Here is an 18035-nt window from a genome sequence, read left to right as displayed (position 1 = left end):
ATATAAACAATATACCCATAAGCTCCATAATTCCAGGCACCCAAGGGGCCTTACAATAGAATACACTTGTTATGCTACTTTTGACCATAAAATGGGGTTTTGCCATACAGCACAGGAAAGGGGGGGGCATGTTATTTTGTTTCATTTTTGAGGAGTTAACCCGACGGAAACCTCCGACGGAATCCCTCAACGGAATGGCAGCGGTGATGTGAACAGGTCCTTAGTGTCGTCTTTTTCTTTATTTTCTATTTGTACATTATACCTGAGATAAATAATTATGGCCCTAGTGTGTTATACATATAAGTGTCTATAACATGTATCAGGAACATATTATCACACCTTTGATTCTTTACAGATGACGGATCCCAGTGAGAAGAAGGAACGTGACATATAATCCTGTCAGCAGCAAGAAAGGAATCACAAGACAGGTAATTAATATTTATATTAATTACTGATAACACTCAGGCTAGATATGAGTTCTAGACCCGCAGAGGTGTGATAATATCTTCCTGATACATCAGAATATATGTGTTTTTAACATGTATATCTTCTATAGACAATATCTAGTATAACACAACCATATCTCAGGTACAGAGGTGAGGAACATGTCTATTATTTTACCCTCTGTTCTCTAAAGACAGAAATCCACCTTTTATTTCCAATAGAATATAATTGTTATGGTCCTTTTGGCCATAAAATTTGGCATGAGGGGAGGCTAGTGAGGGCGAGTAATGTATTTGACCTTGCATTGTTACTGGCAGTATGATGACAAGAAACCCAGGTTTGATGCAGGTTTCTTTTAGTAGGCCGGTAATGTTTGCAAAACGACCAAAAGGAAATACAAAAACTGTTCTTAGCAGAGAGGCACAGTCACTTAAAATATTACACAAAATGGCGGCAATTTCAGGCAATGCAGGAAATGGGGTTTTACCAGCTTGGTTTCCTTGGGACAGAGCTCGGACTCTTCCCTGATACAGGGGTAACCCATCGTCTCAGCAACTAAATAACAGGGAGGCTTCACGCAACTTCCACTTGTTACATCCAATGCTGCCTCTTTCACAGCAATCATCTGTGGGGAGGTTCCTGCACTCCACCGCCACAGCAATGGGCCCTCTCTGGCTTCAGGGCCTACTCAGCACTGCTGGCACAATAGTTGCTGATTTATGGGTCGCAGCCCTTGCACCTGAACCCATTAGGTGGGAACAGTCGCCTTTTATCAAATTTAAAAACAGCCCCTTTGTGAGTTATTCAATGTTCCGACACTGATTACTTGCCCATACTACACTGTTTTTGCACACTAAAGTAAATAATAAAGACAGTGCCCGAGCCGGTATTCCCGGTGCCTGCAATAAACAGGGTCAGCCACCATTGTCTGAACAGTGTTACATAGCAGTGAGCTTTGCTGACGTGAGCATCTGCACAGCTCAGAACATGTAAGCACAGGTCCTGTGACTAAAACAACACATAAAAATGCTTCCTGGCCACTAGGTGGCAGCATCGCAATGGAAGTGTATATGCATATAGTGACCGCTCATCTCCTCTAGTCCTGGACCTATAAAGGAAATACAGTGTTAAAATGCATAACACAAAAGCATTGAAAGAGACAGAAAAATCTATCTCTACATTACTCCATAGGGCTCCTCTCGTGAATAGGGGAGACTCCCTTCAATACCTTTCATTGCCCCCTTGCCTTATTTGGTGTCATTCCCGGCACCAGGAAAAATAAGCAACTAAAATAACTGAACAAAAACATAGATTCCTTTCACACAAATTGGGCCTTCTTCCGACAGTCTCTGAAGGCCCTCTTAGACTCAGTTCAGGCCCTCTTCAAAGTTACTTGGGCCTCAGGCTCAAAGCTTAGTAGTTACAGTCTCTCACAGGTGAGGCACATACTTAACAATTGCAGTCTCATACTCAAGGTCCCAGGACTCCCTTCTTTGTCTCAGTCTCATGCACAGCCTCTTGTCTTTCTCTTGCTGGGAGACCCCTCTCTACCCGCCTCTTGAACGCTTCCTTGTGGCGCATTACAGCTACTGAAATGCAGCCTTTCCTGGCTCCACAGCCTCTTGCTGGAGCTAGTCATCTTTCTTGAGGGAAAGGTGCACTTGGCAAGAGCGTACTCATGACGGTACAAGGGCGACAAGGGGCCACACAAACACTCTCCTATCTAATAAATATACAACGACAATTAAAATTGGAAGGTGCTTGTCACAGCTTTATTGAATGTTTTCTTTTACAGAACCTGAGAATATATAAAAACAAGTATAAACATAATTAACATATTAAGATTATGTGGCTAAGTCCTTGACAACCTCCAAAACATAAATAAAGCAATACCCTTAAACCACTAGCCGTGACCATGTAAGCTACAGTGGCGTCACCACGGGTATGCTAAAGCACCACGCTTCCCAGGGTCCGCCCCTTAGAGAAGCCCAAATCCATAGCTTTAAAATAAAACCAATATATTGTGTCAAAGACAGCAATATATAAAAACATAAATAGCGTTGCCAAGGACCCGCCACAGCATGAAAACTTGACTCCTTAAATTTTCATGCGCCGCCACACTTGAAAACCCAACTCCAGGCCTTCTTGGAGGCCAAAATTTAAAACATCCAGGCCCACATCTGTTAAGTGAACCCCATGTACGCGTCCCGATCCTCCAACAGTGGGTGACGAACTACCAACCCACCATTGAGGCGAACAAACTTGGCCACTGTCTTATTAATCTTATCCCTGGTTCTATTCAGCGCCGACAATGACTGCGCATTGCGCCATTTTACCCGCTGTACAATTTCGGACCATATAATCAAAAGCCCAGGATGGGCGTCTAAAAAACATAAGAAGTCCCTCTTAATGTTCCTAATGAGGTTCCGCATGGGATAACTCCCGATGTCATTACCCCCAGCATGAATTATCAAAATATCAGGTAGACCCCAGGACCTAACCGCATCCTGAAACAAAGGCCTTACCTGATCCCAGGTCAGGCCACGAACTCCGAACCAGTGTACCTCCACCTCATCCTTATCTAAATCCAAATACCTACCATTCGGACGCACACGGGCACGCCTTTCAGCCCAGTAAATATAGGAATGGCCAAGAAGCCAAACCACACATTTTGCAGAACCTGAAAGCAACAGAAAATTAGTGAAACAGAACAAGAATGACATCCCCACCCAAAATAAACCCAAGATAAAGAAATCAACATTCCAGCAAATGCGGCCTAACATAGGAACGAAAACGGCTGGACTCCCAGCGGCCAATCCTCTTAACTGAAGCAGTGTCGAGCCCAAAACAAGAAACCTCAGTAGCGGCTCCAATCCTAAAAGAATGTGAGCTGTAATCCAGATGTGAAAGGCCCAAACCTTGTACGCATTTCTTAAAGACAGCAATAAATTGATATCTGGACAATGCTGACCCATCCGCATGCACCAGCAAAGAGGAAGAACCCTGAGGACACATAGCCATGAAACGCAGAAAACACCCCACTGGGCACGATTCCCCCTCATGAATTTTAGTCAAACAAATCTCAAAACCTTTTCCCTTCCTGTCAGTTTTGGAATGATACAACATTATTCTCAACACACCATCCCGAAAAACCACATCGGTTAAATGAATACCGCCCTGCCCCCTTTTTGAGGGACTGGCCAATTCGCCAACCCGAAAAGCCCCATAGAAAGCCCAAGAAAAAGCCAATTGAAACAACAACCTGTTAAGGATCTGCCAGGCACAGCTTCTGTATCCACGCCCATAGGTAATCAGTCTGCACCTGCTTCTATATCTGTGAGACTGGCCACAGCCTGGCCAGACGGAGCTAGCTCCCACCCTCTGTCTATTTATACCTGCCTTTCCTGTTCCTCCTTGCTTGTGATTCTTCTCATTTTGTTTCCTGGCCCTGCTGCAGCTTCTTGCACCATTTGACCCTGCTTCATATTGACCCTGGCTTACTGACTACTCTCCTGCTCTGCGTTTGGTACCTCGTACACTCCTGGTTTGACTCGGCTTGTTCACTACTCTCCTGCTCTGCGTTTGGTACCTCGTACACTCCTGGTTTGACTCGGCTCGTTCACCACTCTTGTTGCTCACGGTTTTGCCGTGGGCAACTGCCCCTTTTCCCTTGCTTCTGTGTACCCTTGTCTGTTTGTCTGTCGTGTTCTTATTGAGCGTAGGGACCGTCAGTCGCCCAGTTGTACCCCGTCGCCTAGGGCGGGTCGTTGCAAGTAGGCAGGGACTGAGTGGCGGGTAGATTAGGGCTCACTTGTCTGTTTCCTTACCCCCATCATTACACAACCTCTCATAATCTGAATGGGATATCCTGCGCAACTGAGAAAAAAGTCCCTCCAACATTGCAAAAGACACGCTTATCCTTCCCGTCATGTCCTTTCTGAAAACCCTGCAAAGCACGCCGTGTCAAATAAATGCTTAGTAACATCCATACAACCAATTAACTTAAAGGAAAGTGCCGCTACTGACTTAACAACAGAGGAAACTGAAGACCCACTCTCCATAAGAGATAACAAAAACAAAACATCCCCCTAAGGCACTAAACGGACTCCCTTGACTACACCACGAATCCTCCAGCCGGAACCATCTCACCCTGATCTTGTTATAAGCATCCGACGTAGCAGGGGCCAGCGAACATTTCGCCCACCATATCAGACGAGCGACACCACCCTCCAAAGGTGTTCGGGGCAAGAAGCCGGATCCCTCTCCGCCTCTGGAGCTAGCCGACGGAAATGATCCCACTGCAACCGAGATAAAGCATCCGCAATGTCATTGGAAACACCGGGAACATGATGAGCCCTAAATAGAATGTTCCACCTCAAGCACAGTAGGACCAACTGGCGTAACACTGTGATCACCGGGGGGGGGGGGGAATTGGCGGACAAACTATTAATAGCGCACACGACTGCCATGTTATCACAGTGAAAAACCACTGACCGATAGGACAAAAGGTGTCCCCAAATTTCCACCGCAACTAGAATGGGAAACAACTCCAGAAAACAAAGGTTCCTGTCAAACCACACTCCCTCCACCCTAGTGGCCAAGTACGAACACACCATTTCCCCTGAAAGTACGCTCTGAAACCGATAGAACCAGAAGCATCAGTACACAATTGTATCTCCACATTCGAAAGTCCCGCTGCAATCCATAATCATCTGCCGTTATATTCTACCAAAAAGGAAACCCAAACCCTCAAATCCGCCTTATGCTCCTTGCCAAGGCAAATAAAATGGTGGGGAATTCTAACACCAGCAGTTGCTTGCGCCAAGCGCCTACAAAAAAAAACCGGCCCATAGGCATAATTCTACAGGCAAAATTGAGTTTCCCCATTAAAGATTGCAGGAGCCGCAGGGTGATTTTTGTTTTCACCAGAGCCTCCTGCACCGTTGCCCACAGATCAACAAGTTTTGCCTCCGGCAACCTACATTCCATTGCCTGGGAATCAATTTAATTTCCCAAAAAAAAGAGCGTCGTGGTTGGTCCCTCCGTTTTTTCAAACGCCAACGAAACCCCAAAGTCATCAAAAACATCAATCACAGCCTGTAAATATTGCACACGACGGCCGAGCCGCAGGGCCGACACAAAAGAAGTCATCCAAATAATGAATCACTGCTTTAGAGCCGGCTCGTTCATGGACCACCCACTCCAAAAATGTGCTGAAGGCTTCGAAATAGGCACAAGAAATAGAGCACCCCATAGGAAGGCACCTATCAATATAAAAAAGGCCATCAAACGAGCACCCCAGCAAGTGCATGGATTCTGGGTGCACTGGCAAAAGGCGAAACGCAGACTCCACATCAACCTTAGCCATCAGCGCCCCCTGCCCCGCCGTCCTAACCAAACGAACCACCTCATCAAATGACGTATAGGAAACCCGCGTCAAAGACTCATCAATATCATCATTCACCGAAGAGCCCTTCGGATAAGATAAATGATGTATAAGCCGAAATTTTCCCGCCTCCTTCTTGGGGACAACCCCCAGCGTGGAGACACGCAAATTGGAAATAGGAACATTAGAAAAGGGGCCTAACATTCTACCCAACAAAACTTCCTTCCACAACTTGTCTTGTACCACTTCTGGATGATCCCGCACCGAACGCAGATTATTAGCCATCAAAACCCCCACCCCCGGGGAGAACAGAATCCTAAATCCATCCCCAAAACCGTTCAATAACAGCTGCGCCTTCTCCCTGTTGGGGTACATCTTTAGCCAAGGCGTCATAGCGTCGAGGTTCACTGGACTAACCCCCTTTAGCAGGACGATCCCCTGGCTTCGTCGTGCCTCCTCGTGCCCGCTTAAAACACTTGAAGACAGGGTGGTTACCACCCCTACACCCGGCACATTCGTGTCTATAGACACAATTAGTTCCCGATTTACAGGTGCTCTCGTTGTAGAGCCAGCAGACCCATTTTTTTTAAAACTCCCAAATGAACCCGCTCATCTAGACCCGCCGAGTTAGGACTGAAAGGGTTATGCAAACCCGCGACTTCAACACGCCCCTTCCTGACCAGCCCCCTTTGGTGTAGTCATAAGGCGCATCCAAAGGCTTATGTCCTTATGATCCCACCACAGGGATGACTGAACCGCCATACGCTGACGAAACTGCTCGTCATATTTAAGCCAAGCAGTTCCCCCATACGTTCTATAAGCCTCCCAAATAGAATCTGGTAGCCTAATAATACGCTGAGCAGCAACGCCATTGTGTGGTCAATGCAGGGAAATGCACACTATGTCTATTATATATTTTAGAAAGTTTGTTTGAAGCCCGATTGTGATACGCTAAACAGCAGCGCCATCGTGTGGTCAATGCTGAGAAATCTCACTAAATAGAATGTAATGCAGGCAGCCTAGTGATACGCTGAGCAGCAGCACCATCGTGTGGTCAATGCAGGGAAATGCACACTATATCTATTTATTATATATTTTAGAAAGTTTGTTTGAAGCCCGATAGTGATACGTTAAGCAGCAGCGCCATCGTGTGGTCAATGCTGAGAAATCTCACTAAATTGAATGTAATGCAGGCAGCCTAGTGATACGCTGAGCAGCAGCACCATCGTGTGGTCAATGCAGGGAAATGCACACTATATCTATTTATTATATATTTTAGAAAGTTTGTTTGAAGCCCGATAGTGATACGCTAAGCAGCATCGCCATCGTGTGGTCAATGCTGAGAAATCTCACTAAATTGAATTTTCTACAGGTAGCCTAGTAATACGCTAAGCAGCAGCGCCATTTTGTGGTCAATGCAGGGAAATGCACACTATATCTATTATATATTTTAGAAAGTTTGTTTGAAGCCCGATTGTGATACGCTAAGCAGCAGCGCCATCGTGTGGTCAATGCTGAGAAATCTCACTAAATTGAATGTAATGCAGGCAGCCTAGTGATACGCTGAGCAGCAGCGCCATCGTGTGGTCAATGTTGGGAAATGCGCTCTATATATTATATATTTGATAAAGTTTGCTTGAAGCCCGATTGGGATATGCTAAGCAGCATCGCCATCGTGTGGTCAATGTTGAGAAATCTCACTAAATTGAATGTAAGGCAGGCAGCCTAGTGATACGCTGAGCAGCAGCGCCATCGAGTGGTCAATGCAGGAAATGCACATTATATCAATATATTATATATTTTAGAAAGTTTGTGTGAAGCCCGATTGTGATATGTTAAGCAGCAGCGCCATCGTGTGGTCAATGTTGGGAAATGCACACTACATCTATATTATATATTTTAGAAAGTTTGTTTGAAGCCCGATTGTGAAACGCTAAGCAGCAGTGCCATCGTGTGGTCAATGCTGAGAAATCTCACTAAATTGAATGTAAGGCAGGCAGCCTAGTGATACGCTGGGCAGCAGCACCATCGTGTGGTCAATGCAGGGAAATGCACACTATATCTATGTAATATATATTTTAGAAAGTTTGTTTGAAGCCCGATTGTGATACGCTAAGCAGCAGCGCCATCGTGTGGTCAATGCTGAGAAATCTCACTAAATTGAATGTAAGGCAGGCAGCCTAGTGATACGCTGGGCAGCAGCACCATCGTGTGGTCAATGCTGGGAAATGTACACTATATCTATATATTATATATTTTAGAAAGTTTGTTTGAAGCCCGATTGGGATATGCTAAGCAGCAGCGCCATCATGTGGTCAAGGCTGAGATGTCTCACTAAATTGAATGTAATGCAGGCAGCTTAGTGATACGCTGAGCAGCATCGCCATTGTGTGGTCAATGCTGGAAAATGCACACTATATCTATTATATATTTTAGAAAGTTTGTTTGAAGCCCGACTGTGATACGCTAAGCAGCAGCGCCATCGTGTGGTCAATGCTGAGAAATCTCACTAAATTTAATGTAAGGCAGGCAGCCTAGTGATACGCTGAGCAGCAGCTCCATCGTGTGGTCAATGCTGGGAAATGCACATTATATCTATTTATTACATATTTTAGAAAGTTTGTTTGACGACCGATTGTTACATAGTTACATAGTTACATAGTTTGTACGGTTGAAAAAAGACACTTGTCCATCAAGTTCAACCAACGGATGGGAAAGGGGAATTGGAATGGGAAAGGGGAAGTAAAAAATTTCTATACATAGGAGCTAATATTTTTTTGTTCTAGGAAATTATCGAAGCCTTTTTTAAAGCCATCTACTGTCCCTGCTGTGACCAGCTCCTGCGGTAGGCTATTCAATAGATTCACAGTTCTCACAGTAAAGAAGGCTTGTCGCCTCTGCAGGTTGAACCTTTCTTTTTCCAGACGGAGGGAGTGCCCCCTTGTTTTTTGAGGGGGTTTTACATGGAATAGGATTTCACCATATTTTTTGTATGTGCCATTCATATATTTATATAAGTTAATCATGTCCCCCCTTAGTCGTCTTTTCTCAAGGCTAAATAGGTTTATAGTTCTTTTTTTTTTTTTTAATTCTTTATTTTCATGGCTAACAGCCAAATTTTTTACAGTAAAAAAGAATACAGATACGCATACATAAGGGAGGGTGAAATACATGTACAAGGTTAGGAATGCATTGAATTGAGTGACATAACCAAAATTTAACCACGTGTAGCAACCTCGTCATTTCTAGAAAATACTGCTATATACTCCCCCCCTGTGCACACAAGAGATGATACAAGACAAAATGAGGGAGGAAAAGATGAAGAATGGGCAAGGGGGTGGAGGGGTAGCTGCTCCCCCCGGGACATCTCCGCTCCTCCAGACTGCGTCCAATATGGACTATTCACCAATGCCCGTCTGTCCCAGAATGTCTTTGTAGGAGTCGGAGTCCTGAAATATAATCCAAGGAGCCCAAGTGTGGCAGAATCTGGCATGATTATCATGAATGCTCGAGGTCAGGTCCTCCATGTGCATTATATCGTTGACCTTGGAGACCCAGAGGGACAGAGTGGGAGGAGAGGAATTCTTCCATCACAAGGGAATGCAGTGCTGCGCCGCCATCACTAGATAGTGAAGCAGGGAGAGTTTGTAGGTGTTTGCTGGGGTGTCACAGTGATGGAGGAGGAAGAAAGCCACATCCATAGTAAAGCTGGTATCAGTTACCTCGCAAATCACCTTTTTAACCCCATCCCAGAATTCTGAATGTGTGGAGGAGGGTACCATTGTCCAATCCACATCTCCAGCAGAGAGGTGATACGTTCGGAAAAATCAGATGCAGGCGAACCGGGGTCCTATACCAATGCGAGAGTAGTTTAAAACTAGCCTCTTGGTAGCTCGAGCTAATTGAGGTTTTATGGGCAAGAGAGAGAATACGAGAGCATTGGTTTGTGGTTAGGGTAATTCCCAGATCCGACTCCCATTTAGAAATGTAACCAGGCGCTGGGAGGTAAGGCGGGTTCAGGAGGAGGTGATAGATCGTGGACAATGAATGGCGAACCGGCTCAGAGCCAACGCACAAGTCTTCCAGTGGAGACCTAGGAGCTAGGAATAGCTCAGAGGGTGGTAAAGAGGAGTAGAAATGGCGGAGTTTAAATATGCGCCAGTAACCCAAATGAAGGAGTTCAGGCATCTGTGTCAACTCCTCAAGGGAGAGCCACTCCGAATTCTTCAGAAAGTGCTCTGCCCTAAATACACCCAGCGCCGCCCAGGACTTGAACACCAAGTCACTCAGTCCCGAGGGAAAAGATGGGTTCCCCAGGATCGGAGACATGGGGGAGCAGAGAGGCAGGAGGTGTGAACGGACCGCTGCAAGGGCACAACATCTGAGCGTGGGACCGATCGTGGGGTGATGATGTAGGGATGTGAGAAGTCCGCGTTTCAGCCATGGAGATACTTCGAGAGGGACCGTCGAAAAGTTTTGTTCAATACCTACCCATGCCTTAAAAGGGGCGTGTCTACACCAATCCACTACGCGCACTAAGTGAGTTGCGTTGTAATACGCGCGAATGTCAGGAAGAGCCAGTCCTCCCGACACAGAAGCAAACGACTAAGGCGTGGATGCTTGCCATTAGAGACAAAAGATATTTGTATGGAGTTGATCGCTTTAAAGAATGATGGTGGCATTGCTATAGGAAGGGCCTGGAATAAGTAGAGTAGTCGAGGTAGGATATTCATTTTAAAAATAGTACATCGGCCCATCCACGTAAATGTGCCTCCCGACCACCTAGCACAGTCCGCCTTAATCTCAGTAAGAAACCTCGGAAAGTTAAAGTTAAATATTCCCTTTAAATCTGCCGGGATATACACTCCCAGGTACTTGAGCGCCACCGAGTTCCATTTAAAACTAAAGGATTGTTCTAGCGTAGATAGAATGGGGGCGGGGAGGGAGACATTCATGGCCTCTGATTTGGCAAAGTTTATTTTAAAATTGGAAAGGCTGGAGAAGCGACGAAACTCCTGCATCAGATTCGGGAGAGAAGTGATTGGGTTGGTCAGGAAAAACAAAAGGTCGTCTGCATATGCTGCCACCTTATTGACATGGGAGCCCTCCCCTAGGCCCTGAATGTCCTGATTGGTACGAACATGCCTTAGAAACGGTTCCAAGGTCAGGATAAAAATCAGGGGAGAGAGTGGGCAGCCCTGGTGTGTCCCATTATGGATGGCAAATTCTTCAGAGAGAATGCCATTCACTCGGACCCTCGCCGAGGGGCAAGAATACAAAGACATGATCTAACTCATCATCTGAGGGCCCAGGCCAAGTCGGAGAAGTGTTTCCTTCATGTATGTCCAATTGACTCTGTCAAAAGCTTTTTCAATGTCAGTTGACAAGAGCATCAGTGGAACCCGGGACAACTTAGCCTTATGTATAAGGTTGATCGCTTTTGTGGTGTTGTCTCGGGCCTCTCTGCCCACCATGAACCCCGCCTGGTCAAGATGAATGACCCCACTGAGCAACGGAGCCAAACACATTGCCAAAATCTTCGCGAAGAGTTTAATGTCTGTGTTGAGAAGCGAAATCGGCCTGTAGCTAGCACACTGAGAAGGGTCTTTCTCTGGTTTGGGAATCACAGCAATGTGGGCCCTGAGTGTGTCTGGTGGAACGCGAGCTGAGGAGGAGAAGGAGTTCAAGGATGCTAGAAAATGTTGGCTAAGGGTAACGGTGTATTTTTTATAGTAGGGGAGTGTGAACCCGTCAGGTCCCGGGGCCTTACCATTAGCGAAGCTCCTAAGTGCATCCGCTAGTTCTGGTGGAGAGATTGGAGCCTCCAATGCGCCTAGTACCTCCTCTGACAAAGAAGGCATACCTGAGTCTGCAATGTAGTTTTTGATACGTGTTTGGAAGTTGTTCGCCGTCGTGGCCGGATTGGTGGAATCTGTGTTATATAGGGAGGCATAAAAGTCGCAGAACTGTGAGGCTATGTCTAATGGCAAGTTAGCCCGAGTAGTGGGGGATGTTGCAATAAAGGGTACGTAGGTACGCGCTTGTTGAAGTCTCAGTGCTCTGGCCAGAGACCTGCTACATTTGTTCCCATATTCGTAGAAGTGGCGCTTGCATTTCGAGAGGGTAGCTTTGGCCTTAGACAATAATAGGATACGGAGCTCTTCTCGTTTCTGGAGTAACGCGACTTTACATGCTAATTCATGGGAACGCTTGTGAGTAGACTCTAAAACCCTAATTTCCGATAGAAGCCAAGCAGTGGTCTCTGCACGCTCCCTTTTTAATCGAGCCCCGTGTTTAATAAAGGTGCCACGTACAACACACTTGTGCGCCTCCCACAGTACCCGTGGGTTTGTGTCTGCAGGGGTATTGGCCGTGAAGTATTCTTCAAGTGTACGCTGCACGTCTGAAGAAACCAAGGAGTCATTAAGAAGCAACGGATTGAACTTCCACTGGGATTGGTATAATATCGGGGCCTGCAATGTTAAGGATAGAGTGACATGGGCATGATCTGAGAAAGAGATTGAGTCAATATCGACGGCCTGCAAAATTGGGAGTGAGCAATGTTTGACAAATATTAGATCGAGTCTGGAGTAAGTGTCATGGACGGATGAGTAAAAAGAAAAATCTTTATCACCCGGATGTAATAGGCGCCATGTGTCCACAAAATTATGCTCGTGGAACGCTCGTTTAATACGGCGCAGTTGGGAATGCGGGATTGACGATGTCCCCTTTGAGACATCCATGGTGGGCTCCAATGCGACATTGAAGTCACCTCCCAGGACAATGGTGCCCTCCCCAAACTCCTCTAGCTCATCCAAAAAGCCAAGCAGAGCTGAACTTTGACCCACATTGGGTAGGTAGAAGGAAGCAAAGGTGTAGATCTGCGAATTAATGCTGCCCTTGAGTAGTAGCATTCGCCCCATCCCATCACTGCGAGAGTCCAGAAATTCCCATGGAAGAGTACGAGACAGGAGGATACTCGTCCCCCTAGATTTCGGATCAGGAGAGAAACTATGATAGGCGTGTGGAAACCAAAGATTAGACATCTTAAAAGGTTTTTGTTCACTGAGGTGCGTTTCCTGTAGGAAAGCTACATGTAAGTGTCTACCTTTCAACATGTTGAGCAAAATGGATCGCTTCCCGGGACTATGCAACCTCTTGACATTCAACGAGCCTATCCGAAGGTCAGTCTGGGAGTGGCGGGCCATGTCCCCGATAGGTGATGAAAAAAATTAATAAAAAGAGGGGGGGGGGAGACAAAGAGGGGTAGGGGGAAAGACCAGAGAGAAAAAGGAAAATTGACAGAGAAAGAGAAAAGGACCCAAAGGCCGACACCCACGCGGCAAGAAAACCTGTGGAGAAAAGGTTAGTAACAAAACGGGAACAAGGAAAACCAAAGAGAAGTGGGGGGGGGGACCCCATGCAGCGAGCAGCACAAAACGTTAAACAAAAACTCGTCCGATGTCCACCAAGAGGCGGGCAAGGGAGGACATAACATTGTATGTTACCTGGCCCTACAAAAAACACGGCCATATAAGCCTGCTGAACCCTTCACCTGAAAAACTGTGACAAAAGAACACTGTAAACACAGAGCGACATTATCTGTAACCTAAGATATGAAGCATTAAACTCCTCCTATTTGGAGGACCCGGAAGACTAGTACGTCCTGTTATAAAAGGGTGAGGGGGGGGAGGTTGAGGAGGGGGAGAGGAAAGAGGAGAAAGGGGGGATAGGAGAGGGTATGAGGAGGAGGGGAAGGGGAAAGAGGGTGGAGAGAGGAAAGAGATAAGTGAGAGATTCATCAGAAAGAGCACTAATGCGACACTCAACAAGATACAGATAAAACAAATCGGATCACAAATTAGGTCTCAGGTAGTGAATGAAACCTTATGAGTAGTAATACTACTGCCTGTGACAACATCATGTGGCCTTGTGTAACAATACTAACAGGATATCGTACCACGAGCAACTTCCTGACAATTCACGAGGGGGAGAGAGGGGAGGGAGGGGGCGCATGGGTCCGATACCAAAGACATCACTAAAATGCAAGGAAGGGATAAGGGGGGGGGGGTGAGGACCAGGAACAAAAGAAGGGTAAACTGTATGTCGGGTCATATCTACAGTTCTGTGGCCATCTGTGGAATCTTCGGTGACAGCTCACTGTCCACGGAAGTCTCGGAAAGTCACGGAGGAAGTACCGGGACTGCTCACAAAGTTCTGTTGGAAAAGGCACTCCTCGAAGGAGCTGTCAGGACACCCTGTAACAAAAAAGAGATGCTAGGCGCTGTACAGAGCCCAGCGCTATAAACTGTAGATCAGGTATTGCCATGGAGATCTGAGGGTTCTTCAGAAGGTAATCTACGTCAGGCCTCAGGAGGTAGTAGCAGCGAAAGATCCAGCTGAGACCTTAATGACTCTCGGAGCGAAGGCCTGTTGAGATGTTGGCTAGGGCACGGAGCGCGCCGGCGTTGCGATGGTTCCGGCCGGTCCAGTGCCAGCCAATCCGGGACCGGAAACGATTCGATCTGCAGGAAATTGAATAAGGCCTCCAAATCTGAGAAATGGCGCAAGAGGAAGGTGGCTGATTCTTTCCTGACGACCACGTGGAACGGGTGACCCCATCTATAAGTGGCTCCCGCAGCTTTGAACTTCTCTAGTAGTCGGTGCAGGAGACGCCGCATGTAGAGCGTGCGTGGGGAGACATCTGGCTATATCGTGACCCTGCATTCATCCACCGTAACCGGACCATGTGACCACGCGCCTTGAATGATTTAATCCTTGTCCGAGTAGTAATGTAGTCTACACAGAACATCACGAGGGTTGGATGGGTCGTTCGGACCGGGTCGAGAAACCCTATGGACACGATCCAGTAAAAATGTCGCTTCCAACGGCCTATTAGTGACCGTACTAAAGATGGCAGTTATCCTGGCCGGAAGGTCATCTCTGGGACCCAGGTCTGGGAGGCCTTTCAGTCGGATATTGTTCCTACGACACCTGTACTCTTGATCGTCCAATTGTAACGCCAGGGACTGTATATGTGTTCTGCTGGAAATGGCTGCCTGCTCCAGAGCTAGCACTCTGCTGTCAATATTGGAGACCGTTTGGTTCGTGTTGGCAATCCTAGTGTCCACCCTATCCACTTCTTGTTGTAAGGCAGCGATGTCTTGTTGGTGGGATTGTTCAATTCTAGTCACCAGGGAATCTAAGTCCTGTCTGGTAGGGAGAGCTTGGATCAGTTCCCTGAGCAGGTGCAAATCTGCATGTAATGCGGGCTGGAAGGGTACTGAATCTGGGCTTCTGGGCAGGGACACGGTGGCTGGCTGAAGTACAGGTCCAAATAGGACAGGGGACACGTGCGGTACCTCATTCTTGCTGGCCCCAGGCTGTAGTGCGGTCGTCTGTCCCTGTGCTTGAGCTCCTGCTGCTGCGTGCTGAAGGCCTGTAGTTCTGCACGTGGCAGGATGCAGTGCCGGGTGCGCCATGACACCTGGGAGTTCCTGAGAAGCGGGCGCCGCTGATAAGAAGCGCTCCATGCTAGCACTCCGTGTCTGCAAGCTAGGTAAGGAGCGGGAGGGTGTAGTGCCTTGTCCCCTACGTTTTGCTGGCATCTCCTACCGGTTTCAGACGGGCTCAGGCTGCTATTAAGCACTCTGCTGCACGGAGCTCCCCCGAGATGTGTGCTTACTCCGCCATAGCTAAGCCCCGCCCCCCCCCCAGGTTTAGTTCTTTTAATCTTTCCTCATAACTTAGATTCTCCATGCCCCTTATTAGCTTCGTTGCTCTTCTTTGTATTTTTTCCAACTCCAGGGCATCCTTTCTATGAACTGGAGCCCAGAACTGAACTGCATATTCTAGATGAGGCCTCACTAATGCTTTGTAAAGTGGTAATATTACATCCCTGCCCCGCGAGTCCATGCCTCTTTTGATACACGACAATATTTTGCTGGCCTTTGAAGCAGCTGATTGACACTGCATGCTGTTATTTAGTTTATGATTTACAATTACACCCAGATCCTTCTCATCAAGTGACTCCCCCAGTGTAGCTACCCCTAGGACATATGATGCATACAGGTTGTACGTACCCAGGTGCATAACTTTACATTTATCGACATTAAACTTCATCTGCCAAGTGGACGCCCAAACACTTAGTTTGTTTAAATCCGCTTGCAATTCATGAACATCTTCCATAGACTGAACTATATTACATAGCTTGGTGTCATCTGCAAAAATAGAAATAGTGCTATTAATCCCATCCTCTATATCATTAATAAATAAGTTGAATAATAGTGGTCCCAGAACTGAACCCTGGGGTACACCACTTATAACCGGGGATCATTCAGAGTAGGAATCATTGACCACAACTCTCTGGATACGGTCCTTGAGCCAATTACAAACTATACTTTCTAAACCTATAGTCCTTAATTTACCCATTAGACGTCTATGGGGACAATGTCAAATGCCTTTGCAAAGTCCAAAAACACTATATCCACAGCGGCCCCTCTGTCTAGGCTTCTGTTTACCTCTTCATAAAAACAAATCAGGTTGGTTTGACAGCTTCTGTCCTTTGTAAAACCGTGCTGGCTGTCACTTATAATACTATTTTTTGTCACATAATCCTGTATATAGTCCCTCAATAGCCCCTCAAACATTTTCCCCACAATTGATGTTAAGCTTGCTGGTCTATAATTACCCGGCGAAGACCTAGAGCCCATTTTGAAAATAGGCATCACATTTGCCCTGCGCCAGTCCCTTGGCACTATACCAGTCATGAGAGACTCTCTAAATATTATGAAGAGGGGGACAGAAATAACTGAACTAAGCTCCTTAAGAACTCTAGGGTGTAACCCATCTGGTCCCGGGGCCTTGTGTACATTTATTTTATTTAATTTAGCTTGCACCATATCTACATTCATCCAATTCAGTATATCAACTGATATATTAACAGCACTGGCAGCGGCTACATCAGCTGCTCCTTCTTCTGTTGTATATACAGAGCGGAAGAACCCATTTAGTAACTCTGCCTTCTCTTGATCCCCTGTGACCAACTCCCCATTACCACTATCTAAGGGGATTGTGATACGCTAAGCAGCAGCGCCATCGTGTGGTCAATGTTGAGAAATCTCACTAAATTGGATGTAATGCAAGCAGCCTAGTGATACGCTGAGCAGCAGCGCCATCGTGTGGTCAATGCTGGGAAATGCACACTATATCTATATATTATATATTTTAGAAAGTTTGTTTGAAGCCCGATTGTGATACGCTAAGCAGCAGCGCCATCGTGTGGTCAATGCTGAGAAATCTCACTAAATTTAATGTAAGGCAGGCAGCCTAGTGATACACTGAGCAGCAGCGCCATCGTGTGGTCAATGCTGGAAAATGCACAATATATCTATTATATAGTTTAGAAAGTTTGTTTGAAGCCCGATTGTGATACGCTAAGCAGCAGCACCATCGTGTGTTCAATGCTGAGAAATCTCACTAAATTGAATATAAGGCAGGCAGCCTAGTGATACGCTGAGCAGCAGCGCCATCGTGTGGTCAATGCAGGAGAAATGTACATGTATGCGATTCCGCTGCAAAAAACGCAACTTATTAATAATTTTAATCTTATACTCACCTAGAATTCTGTTTCTTTTTCCGGGCCAGCCTCCTGGGACAACGTTTTATCCCATGTGACTGCTGCAGTCAATCGCATGCTGCAGCGGTCACATGGGATGAAACATCAACCCAGAGCTGCAGGATGTAGGAGGGAAGCGTCGCCATGGTAAGTATCCATTTTTTTTTCTGCTCAGTTTTCCGCAGCGGCCATTCCTGGCCGAAAAACTGCGGCACAGGGCAGTGCTTTTACACAGCGTATCTGCCTTGCGTGAACATACCCGTACAGTATATACATATAGTAGCTGCTGTCTTACAACGATACAGCTGCAAACCACGTCAACATGTTGCATTCCCACGAGTCAGCACAGTTTTCAAATGATTGTTAATGTCCATGGAGTTTTTTGCAGACATTAACAATCATTTAAAAACTGCACCTTTTGATAAAACTGCATGTGCTGCATGTTTTACCGGACAATGGTTTTTACGATCTGATTGTTTGCATTAACCCCTTCCCTCTTTAGCCACTTTTGACCTTCCTGACAGAGCCTCATTTTTCAAATCTGACATGTGTCACTTTATGTGGTAATAACTCCGGAATGCTTTCACC

The sequence above is a fragment of the Rhinoderma darwinii genome, unplaced genomic scaffold, assembly GCF_050947455.1.
Source record: "Rhinoderma darwinii isolate aRhiDar2 unplaced genomic scaffold, aRhiDar2.hap1 Scaffold_89, whole genome shotgun sequence".
Taxonomy (NCBI): domain Eukaryota; kingdom Metazoa; phylum Chordata; class Amphibia; order Anura; family Rhinodermatidae; genus Rhinoderma; species Rhinoderma darwinii.
Note: the sequence above shows the minus strand (reverse complement) of the source record.